This window comes from Poromitra crassiceps, assembly GCF_964638095.1.
Source record: "Poromitra crassiceps genome assembly, chromosome: 6".
Lineage (NCBI taxonomy): Eukaryota > Metazoa > Chordata > Actinopteri > Beryciformes > Melamphaidae > Poromitra > Poromitra crassiceps.
This window is the reverse complement of record NC_139627.1, coordinates 7,097,158-7,108,229: the sequence shown is the minus strand read 5'-3', so window position 1 is coordinate 7,108,229 and position 11,072 is coordinate 7,097,158. Positions and strand designations below refer to the sequence as shown.

The 11,072-nt window shown below is 41.1% G+C and overlaps 1 pseudogene across 1 annotated transcript in view; it reads right to left on the bottom strand.

The window, feature by feature from the left end:
* LOC310778844 (arrestin domain-containing protein 1-like) overlaps positions 1-11,072 on the bottom strand; it is an 80,563-nt pseudogene that overhangs the window by 5,380 nt on the left and 64,111 nt on the right. The window lies entirely within an intron of this gene.

The window sequence follows — 11,072 nt, the reverse complement described above, 5'->3', positions numbered from 1 at the left end:
ACTCTGTCTTTGCCTAAACATGCATGTTTACCAACATACCAAACAGTCTGCACTGTCTTTGCCTAAACACATGCATGTTTACCTACATACCAAACAGTCTGCACTGTCTTTGCCTAAACATGCATGTTTACCAACATACCAAACAGTCTGCACTCTGTCTTTGCCTAAACATGCATGTTTACCAACATACCAAACAGTCTGCACTGTCTTTGCCTAAACACATGCATGTTTACCAACATACCAAACAGTCTGCACTGTCTTTGCCTAAACATGCATGTTTACCAACATACCAAACAGTCTGCACTGTCTTTGCCTAAACACATGCATGTTTACCTACATACCAAACAGTCTGCACTGTCTTTGCCTAAACATGCATGTTTACCAACATACCAAACAGTCTGCACTCTGTCTTTGCCTAAACATGCATGTTTACCAACATACCAAACAGTCTGCACTGTCTTTGCCTAAACACATGCATGTTTACCAACATACCAAACAGTCTGCACTGTCTTTGCCTAAACATGCATGTTTACCAACATACCAAACAGTCTGCACTCTGTCTTTGCCTAAACATGCATGTTTACCAACATACCAAACAGTCTGCACTCTGTCTTTGCCTAAACATGCATGTTTACCAACATACCAAACAGTCTGCACTCTGTCTTTGCCTAAACATGCATGTTTACCAACATACCAAACAGTCTGCACTCTGTCTTTGCCTAAACATGCATGTTTACCAACATACCAAACAGTCTGCACTCTGTCTTTGCCTAAACATGCATGTTTACCAACATACCAAACAGTCTGCACTCTGTCTTTGCCTAAACATGCATGTTTACCAACATACCAAACAGTCTGCACTCTGTCTTTGCCTAAACATGCATGTTTACCAACATACCAAACAGTCTGCACTCTGTCTTTGCCTAAACATGCATGTTTACCAACATACCAAACCGTCTGCACTGTCTTTGCCTAAACATGCATGTTTACCAACATACCAAACAGTCTGCACTCTGTCTTTGCCTAAACATGCATGTTTACCAACATACCAAACAGTCTGCACTCTGTCTTTGCCTAAACACATGCATGTTTACCAACATACCAAACAGTCTGCACTCTGTCTTTGCCTAAACATGCATGTTTACCAACATACCAAACAGTCTGCACTGTCTTTGCCTAAACATGCATGTTTACCAACATACCAAACAGTCTGCACTCTGTCTTTGCCTAAACACATGCATGTTTACCAACATACCAAACAGTCTGCACTCTGTCTTTGCCTAAACATGCATGTTTACCAACATACCAAACAGTCTGCACTGTCTTTGCCTAAACACATGCATGTTTACCAACATACCAAACAGTCTGCACTGTCTTTGCCTAAACACATGCATGTTTACCAACATACCAAACAGTCTGCACTGTCTTTGCCTAAACACATGCATGTTTACCAACATACCAAACAGTCTGCACTCTGTCTTTGCCTAAACACATGCATGTTTACCAACATACCAAACAGTCTGCACTGTCTTTGCCTAAACATGCATGTTTACCAACATACCAAACAGTCTGCACTGTCTTTGCCTAAACACATGCATGTTTACCAACATACCAAACAGTCTGCACTCTGTCTTTGCCTAAACATGCATGTTTACCAACATACCAAACAGTCTGCACTCTGTCTTTGCCTAAACACATGCATGTTTACCAACATACCAAACAGTCTGCACTGTCTTTGCCTAAACATGCATGTTTACCAACATACCAAACAGTCTGCACTCTGTCTTTGCCTAAACACATGCATGTTTACCAACATACCAAACAGTCTGCACTGTCTTTGCCTAAACACATGCATGTTTACCAACATACCAAACAGTCTGCACTCTGTCTTTGCCTAAACACATGCATGTTTACCAACATACCAAACAGTCTGCACTGTCTTTGCCTAAACACATGCATGTTTACCAACATACCAAACAGTCTGCACTCTGTCTTTGCCTAAACATGCATGTTTACCAACATACCAAACAGTCTGCACTGTCTTTGCCTAAACACATGCATGTTTACCAACATACCAAACAGTCTGCACTCTGTCTTTGCCTAAACACATGCATGTTTACCAACATACCAAACAGTCTGCACTCTGTCTTTGCCTAAACATGCATGTTTACCAACATACCAAACAGTCTGCACTGTCTTTGCCTAAACACATGCATGTTTACCAACATACCAAACAGTCTGCACTCTGTCTTTGCCTAAACATGCATGTTTACCAACATACCAAACAGTCTGCACTGTCTTTGCCTAAACACATGCATGTTTACCAACATACCAAACAGTCTGCACTGTCTTTGCCTAAACATGCATGTTTACCAACATACCAAACAGTCTGCACTGTCTTTGCCTAAACATGCATGTTTACCAACATACCAAACAGTCTGCACTGTCTTTGCCTAAACATGCATGTTTACCAACATACCAAACAGTCTGCACTGTCTTTGCCTAAACACATGCATGTTTACCAACATACCAAACAGTCTGCACTCTGTCTTTGCCTAAACATGCATGTTTACCAACATACCAAACAGTCTGCACTGTCTTTGCCTAAACATGCATGTTTACCAACATACCAAACAGTCTGCACTCTGTCTTTGCCTAAACATGCATGTTTACCAACATACCAAACAGTCTGCACTGTCTTTGCCTAAACACATGCATGTTTACCAACATACCAAACAGTCTGCACTGTCTTTGCCTAAACATGCATGTTTACCAACATACCAAACAGTCTGCACTGTCTTTGCCTAAACATGCATGTTTACCAACATACCAAACAGTCTGCACTCTGTCTTTGCCTAAACATGCATGTTTACCAACATACCAAACAGTCTGCAGTCTGTCTTTGCCTAAACACATGCATGTTTACCAACATACCAAACAGTCTGCACTGTCTTTGCCTAAACATGCATGTTTACCAACATACCAAACAGTCTGCACTCTGTCTTTGCCTAAACATGCATGTTTACCAACATACCAAACAGTCTGCACTGTCTTTGCCTAAACACATGCATGTTTACCAACATACCAAACAGTCTGCACTCTGTCTTTGCCTAAACATGCATGTTTACCAACATACCAAACAGTCTGCACTCTGTCTTTGCCTAAACATGCATGTTTACCAACATACCAAACAGTCTGCACTGTATTTGCCTAAACACATGCATGTTTACCAACATACCAAACAGTCTGCACTCTGTCTTTGCCTAAACATGCATGTTTACCAACATACCAAACAGTCTGCACTGTCTTTGCCTAAACATGCATGTTTACCAACATACCAAACAGTCTGCACTGTCTTTGCCTAAACACATGCATGTTTACCAACATACCAAACAGTCTGCACTGTCTTTGCCTAAACACATGCATGTTTACCAACATACCAAACAGTCTGCACTGTCTTTGCCTAAACATGCATGTTTACCAACATACCAAACAGTCTGCACTCTGTCTTTGCCTAAACACATGCATGTTTACCAACATACCAAACAGTCTGCACTCTGTCTTTGCCTAAACATGCATGTTTACCAACATACCAAACAGTCTGCACTGTCTTTGCCTAAACACATGCATGTTTACCAACATACCAAACAGTCTGCACTGTCTTTGCCTAAACATGCATGTTTACCAACATACCAAACAGTCTGCACTGTCTTTGCCTAAACACATGCATGTTTACCAACATACCAAACAGTCTGCACTGTCTTTGCCTAAACATGCATGTTTACCAACATACCAAACAGTCTGCACTGTCTTTGCCTAAACACATGCATGTTTACCAACATACCAAACAGTCTGCACTGTCTTTGCCTAAACACATGCATGTTTACCAACATACCAAACAGTCTGCACTGTCTTTGCCTAAACACAGGCATGTTTACCAACATACCAAACAGTCTGCACTCTGTCTTTGCCTAAACACATGCATGTTTACCAACATACCAAACAGTCTGCACTCTGTCTTTGCCTAAACACATGCATGTTTACCAACATACCAAACAGTCTGCACTCTGTCTTTGCCTAAACATGCATGTTTACCAACATACCAAACAGTCTGCACTGTCTTTGCCTAAACATGCATGTTTACCAACATACCAAACAGTCTGCACTGTCTTTGCCTAAACATGCATGTTTACCAACATACCAAACAGTCTGCACTGTCTTTGCCTAAACACATGCATGTTTACCAACATACCAAACAGTCTGCACTGTCTTTGCCTAAACATGCATGTTTACCAACATACCAAACAGTCTGCACTGTCTTTGCCTAAACATGCATGTTTACCAACATACCAAACAGTCTGCACTCTGTCTTTGCCTAAACATGCATGTTTACCAACATACCAAACAGTCTGCACTCTGTCTTTGCCTAAACATGCATGTTTACCAACATACCAAACAGTCTGCACTGTCTTTGCCTAAACACATGCATGTTTACCAACATACCAAACAGTCTGCACTGTCTTTGCCTAAACACATGCATGTTTACCAACATACCAAACAGTCTGCACTCTGTCTTTGCCTAAACACATGCATGTTTACCAACATACCAAACAGTCTGCACTGTCTTTGCCTAAACATGCATGTTTACCAACATACCAAACAGTCTGCACTGTCTTTGCCTAAACACATGCATGTTTACCAACATACCAAACAGTCTGCACTCTGTCTTTGCCTAAACATGCATGTTTACCAACATACCAAACAGTCTGCACTCTGTCTTTGCCTAAACACATGCATGTTTACCAACATACCAAACAGTCTGCACTGTCTTTGCCTAAACATGCATGTTTACCAACATACCAAACAGTCTGCACTCTGTCTTTGCCTAAACACATGCATGTTTACCAACATACCAAACAGTCTGCACTGTCTTTGCCTAAACACATGCATGTTTACCAACATACCAAACAGTCTGCACTCTGTCTTTGCCTAAACATGCATGTTTACCAACATACCAAACAGTCTGCACTGTCTTTGCCTAAACACATGCATGTTTACCAACATACCAAACAGTCTGCACTCTGTCTTTGCCTAAACACATGCATGTTTACCAACATACCAAACAGTCTGCACTCTGTCTTTGCCTAAACATGCATGTTTACCAACATACCAAACAGTCTGCACTGTCTTTGCCTAAACACATGCATGTTTACCAACATACCAAACAGTCTGCACTCTGTCTTTGCCTAAACATGCATGTTTACCAACATACCAAACAGTCTGCACTGTCTTTGCCTAAACACATGCATGTTTACCAACATACCAAACAGTCTGCACTGTCTTTGCCTAAACATGCATGTTTACCAACATACCAAACAGTCTGCACTGTCTTTGCCTAAACATGCATGTTTACCAACATACCAAACAGTCTGCACTGTCTTTGCCTAAACATGCATGTTTACCAACATACCAAACAGTCTGCACTGTCTTTGCCTAAACACATGCATGTTTACCAACATACCAAACAGTCTGCACTCTGTCTTTGCCTAAACATGCATGTTTACCAACATACCAAACAGTCTGCACTGTCTTTGCCTAAACATGCATGTTTACCAACATACCAAACAGTCTGCACTGTCTTTGCCTAAACACATGCATGTTTACCAACATACCAAACAGTCTGCACTCTGTCTTTGCCTAAACATGCATGTTTACCAACATACCAAACAGTCTGCACTCTGTCTTTGCCTAAACATGCATGTTTACCAACATACCAAACAGTCTGCACTGTCTTTGCCTAAACATGCATGTTTACCAACATACCAAACAGTCTGCACTCTGTCTTTGCCTAAACATGCATGTTTACCAACATACCAAACAGTCTGCACTGTCTTTGCCTAAACACATGCATGTTTACCAACATACCAAACAGTCTGCACTGTCTTTGCCTAAACATGCATGTTTACCAACATACCAAACAGTCTGCACTGTCTTTGCCTAAACATGCATGTTTACCAACATACCAAACAGTCTGCACTCTGTCTTTGCCTAAACATGCATGTTTACCAACATACCAAACAGTCTGCAGTCTGTCTTTGCCTAAACACATGCATGTTTACCAACATACCAAACAGTCTGCACTGTCTTTGCCTAAACATGCATGTTTACCAACATACCAAACAGTCTGCACTCTGTCTTTGCCTAAACATGCATGTTTACCAACATACCAAACAGTCTGCACTGTCTTTGCCTAAACACATGCATGTTTACCAACATACCAAACAGTCTGCACTCTGTCTTTGCCTAAACATGCATGTTTACCAACATACCAAACAGTCTGCACTCTGTCTTTGCCTAAACATGCATGTTTACCAACATACCAAACAGTCTGCACTGTCTTTGCCTAAACACATGCATGTTTACCAACATACCAAACAGTCTGCACTCTGTCTTTGCCTAAACATGCATGTTTACCAACATACCAAACAGTCTGCACTGTCTTTGCCTAAACATGCATGTTTACCAACATACCAAACAGTCTGCACTGTCTTTGCCTAAACACATGCATGTTTACCAACATACCAAACAGTCTGCACTGTCTTTGCCTAAACACATGCATGTTTACCAACATACCAAACAGTCTGCACTGTCTTTGCCTAAACATGCATGTTTACCAACATACCAAACAGTCTGCACTGTCTTTGCCTAAACACATGCATGTTTACCAACATACCAAACAGTCTGCACTCTGTCTTTGCCTAAACATGCATGTTTACCAACATACCAAACAGTCTGCACTCTGTCTTTGCCTAAACATGCATGTTTACCAACATACCAAACAGTCTGCACTCTGTCTTTGCCTAAACATGCATGTTTACCAACATACCAAACAGTCTGCACTCTGTCTTTGCCTAAACATGCATGTTTACCAACATACCAAACAGTCTGCACTCTGTCTTTGCCTAAACATGCATGTTTACCAACATACCAAACAGTCTGCACTCTGTCTTTGCCTAAACATGCATGTTTACCAACATACCAAACAGTCTGCACTCTGTCTTTGCCTAAACATGCATGTTTACCAACATACCAAACAGTCTGCAGTCTGTCTTTGCCTAAACACATGCATGTTTACCAACATACCAAACAGTCTGCACTGTCTTTGCCTAAACATGCATGTTTACCAACATACCAAACAGTCTGCACTCTGTCTTTGCCTAAACATGCATGTTTACCAACATACCAAACAGTCTGCACTGTCTTTGCCTAAACACATGCATGTTTACCAACATACCAAGCAGTCTGCACTCTGTCTTTGCCTAAACATGCATGTTTACCAACATACCAAACAGTCTGCACTCTGTCTTTGCCTAAACATGCATGTTTACCAACATACCAAACAGTCTGCACTGTCTTTGCCTAAACACATGCATGTTTACCAACATACCAAACAGTCTGCACTCTGTCTTTGCCTAAACATGCATGTTTACCAACATACCAAACAGTCTGCACTGTCTTTGCCTAAACACATGCATGTTTACCAACATACCAAACAGTCTGCACTGTCTTTGCCTAAACACATGCATGTTTACCAACATACCAAACAGTCTGCACTCTGTCTTTGCCTAAACATGCATGTTTACCAACATACCAAACAGTCTGCACTGTCTTTGCCTAAACATGCATGTTTACCAACATACCAAACAGTCTGCACTGTCTTTGCCTAAACATGCATGTTTACCAACATACCAAACAGTCTGCACTGTCTTTGCCTAAACACATGCATGTTTACCAACATACCAAACAGTCTGCACTGTCTTTGCCTAAACATGCATGTTTACCAACATACCAAACAGTCTGCACTGTCTTTGCCTAAACATGCATGTTTACCAACATACCAAACAGTCTGCACTCTGTCTTTGCCTAAACACATGCATGTTTACCAACATACCAAACAGTCTGCACTGTCTTTGCCTAAACACATGCATGTTTACCAACATACCAAACAGTCTGCACTCTGTCTTTGCCTAAACACATGCATGTTTACCAACATACCAAACAGTCTGCACTGTCTTTGCCTAAACACATGCATGTTTACCAACATACCAAACAGTCTGCACTCTGTCTTTGCCTAAACATGCATGTTTACCAACATACCAAACAGTCTGCACTGTCTTTGCCTAAACACATGCATGTTTACCAACATACCAAACAGTCTGCACTGTCTTTGCCTAAACACATGCATGTTTACCAACATACCAAACAGTCTGCACTCTGTCTTTGCCTAAACACATGCATGTTTACCAACATACCAAACAGTCTGCACTGTCTTTGCCTAAACACATGCATGTTTACCAACATACCAAACAGTCTGCACTCTGTCTTTGCCTAAACATGCATGTTTACCAACATACCAAACAGTCTGCACTGTCTTTGCCTAAACACATGCATGTTTACCAACATACCAAACAGTCTGCACTCTGTCTTTGCCTAAACATGCATGTTTACCAACATACCAAACAGTCTGCACTGTCTTTGCCTAAACACATGCATGTTTACCAACATACCAAACAGTCTGCACTGTCTTTGCCTAAACATGCATGTTTACCAACATACCAAACAGTCTGCACTGTCTTTGCCTAAACATGCATGTTTACCAACATACCAAACAGTCTGCACTGTCTTTGCCTAAACATGCATGTTTACCAACATACCAAACAGTCTGCACTGTCTTTGCCTAAACACATGCATGTTTACCAACATACCAAACAGTCTGCACTCTGTCTTTGCCTAAACATGCATGTTTACCAACATACCAAACAGTCTGCACTGTCTTTGCCTAAACATGCATGTTTACCAACATACCAAACAGTCTGCACTGTCTTTGCCTAAACACATGCATGTTTACCAACATACCAAACAGTCTGCACTCTGTCTTTGCCTAAACATGCATGTTTACCAACATACCAAACAGTCTGCACTCTGTCTTTGCCTAAACATGCATGTTTACCAACATACCAAACAGTCTGCACTGTCTTTGCCTAAACATGCATGTTTACCAACATACCAAACAGTCTGCACTCTGTCTTTGCCTAAACATGCATGTTTACCAACATACCAAACAGTCTGCACTGTCTTTGCCTAAACACATGCATGTTTACCAACATACCAAACAGTCTGCACTGTCTTTGCCTAAACATGCATGTTTACCAACATACCAAACAGTCTGCACTGTCTTTGCCTAAACATGCATGTTTACCAACTAGGGATGCAGGGGTTAACCGGTTTGACTATTAACCGCGATTTAAAACGTCACGGTTATATAACCGCAGAGGCTCCGCTACACCGAGTGTTTTGTTTCACAACAGTCCGTCAGTTTAAACTCCCATGCGGCGCAGACGGCGCTGGAAGGAGAGGAACCTGTCTCTCTCGCTTCGTTTCCGCACGGACTATTTAGCGGAGGCACCAAACACAGGCAGCTGCCATGTCTCCCAGTAGTAGCCAGTCTGTAGCCTAGCCATGCCAGCCCAACATAAATGTTGCAATACATGTCCCGCAAGGTTTCTGAGATTAGGGGAAAGTCTGAGCTGGTGTTACGTTAAACCAAACGTGGGGAAGAGGCAGCGGATTTGTTTAGCGTTAACATACAGTCATTGACGTTAACGTTAGCTGTTGTGGCTAATGTTAGCTAGCTGGCCATAGCCTAGCGTACATAGTTCCTCAAGCTCGTTGTGACCAAACATCCCCGCATTTAAAGCACTTCATGCTCCCAGCGCTGGCCTAAACCATAGAGAACCTCATGCTTTACACGAAAAGAAACATCAAGGGTTTGTGTCAACTCCAAAAGCAACCCGCTAACGTTACATGTAGGCCTAATAACGTGAAGCTAACGTAGCTAGCTGCTTGGCATTCATGATCTGACTGAGACAAGGAAAACAAATGCGCACATTTACATAACAAACACCAGTCAACACCACAGAGTGTCCTTTCTTTAATCCAGAGGGAGCATTTTCCAGTAAAAAGTGAAACGACACATGATGGCTTATAGTGAGGCTTTCCATGCCTGCCCCATCATCACTTCAATAGAACTGACCCCAATGCAAAATTCATTTCAGATGGCACATTTAGTTGCCAGTAACATGCCAATAAGAGTCTAAGTTACTATGCCTTTTGTGTTTTTTTCTGCAGACTAAGCAGCTATAGGCTTTCGCTTCTATAAAATAATAATAAAATATTTTTTGTATTATATATATATATATATTATATATATTATATCAGAAATGTTGTTTGTTTTATGTTCACAATAGTGATGTCAGTTAGATTTGATTAGGTCAGAGCCATGGAATATTAAATCATCCATCTTTGCTCACTACATCTGCCCTTTCTTCTTTTTTTAATCCCAGGTGTGCATAAAATACAGGTTAAGAACTTATTTTTTTAAATACAAAAATGTGAAAAAAGTAACAATAGTATGTTTAACGTATCGGTTATTGGCCAGGAGAATATTTATCGGTTAGCGTAGGCCTATACTATCGGCTGTAAAAATCCATATCGTGCATTAGTATTCCGGAAGGCAGCAACTGTTAAGATTGTGGGGGAAATACAATAAAACCTCTATTTAGAGAATGCTCATGTGATTTTTATACGTCCATAACAATAATCGTGAAACCGTGATAATCGTGGTTTTTTCTCAGACTATAATCGTGGATCAAAAAAAATAATCGTTGCATCCCTATTACCAACATACCAAACAGTCTGCACTCTGTCTTTGCCTAAACATGCATGTTTACCAACATACCAAACAGTCTGCAGTCTGTCTTTGCCTAAACACATGCATGTTTACCAACATACCAAACAGTCTGCACTGTCTTTGCCTAAACATGCATGTTTACCAACATACCAAACAGTCTGCACTCTGTCTTTGCCTAAACATGCATGTTTACCAACATACCAAACAGTCTGCACTGTCTTTGCCTAAACACATGCATGTTTACCAACATACCAAACAGTCTGCACTCTGTCTTTGCCTAAACATGCATGTTTACCAACATACCAAACAGTCTGCACTCTGT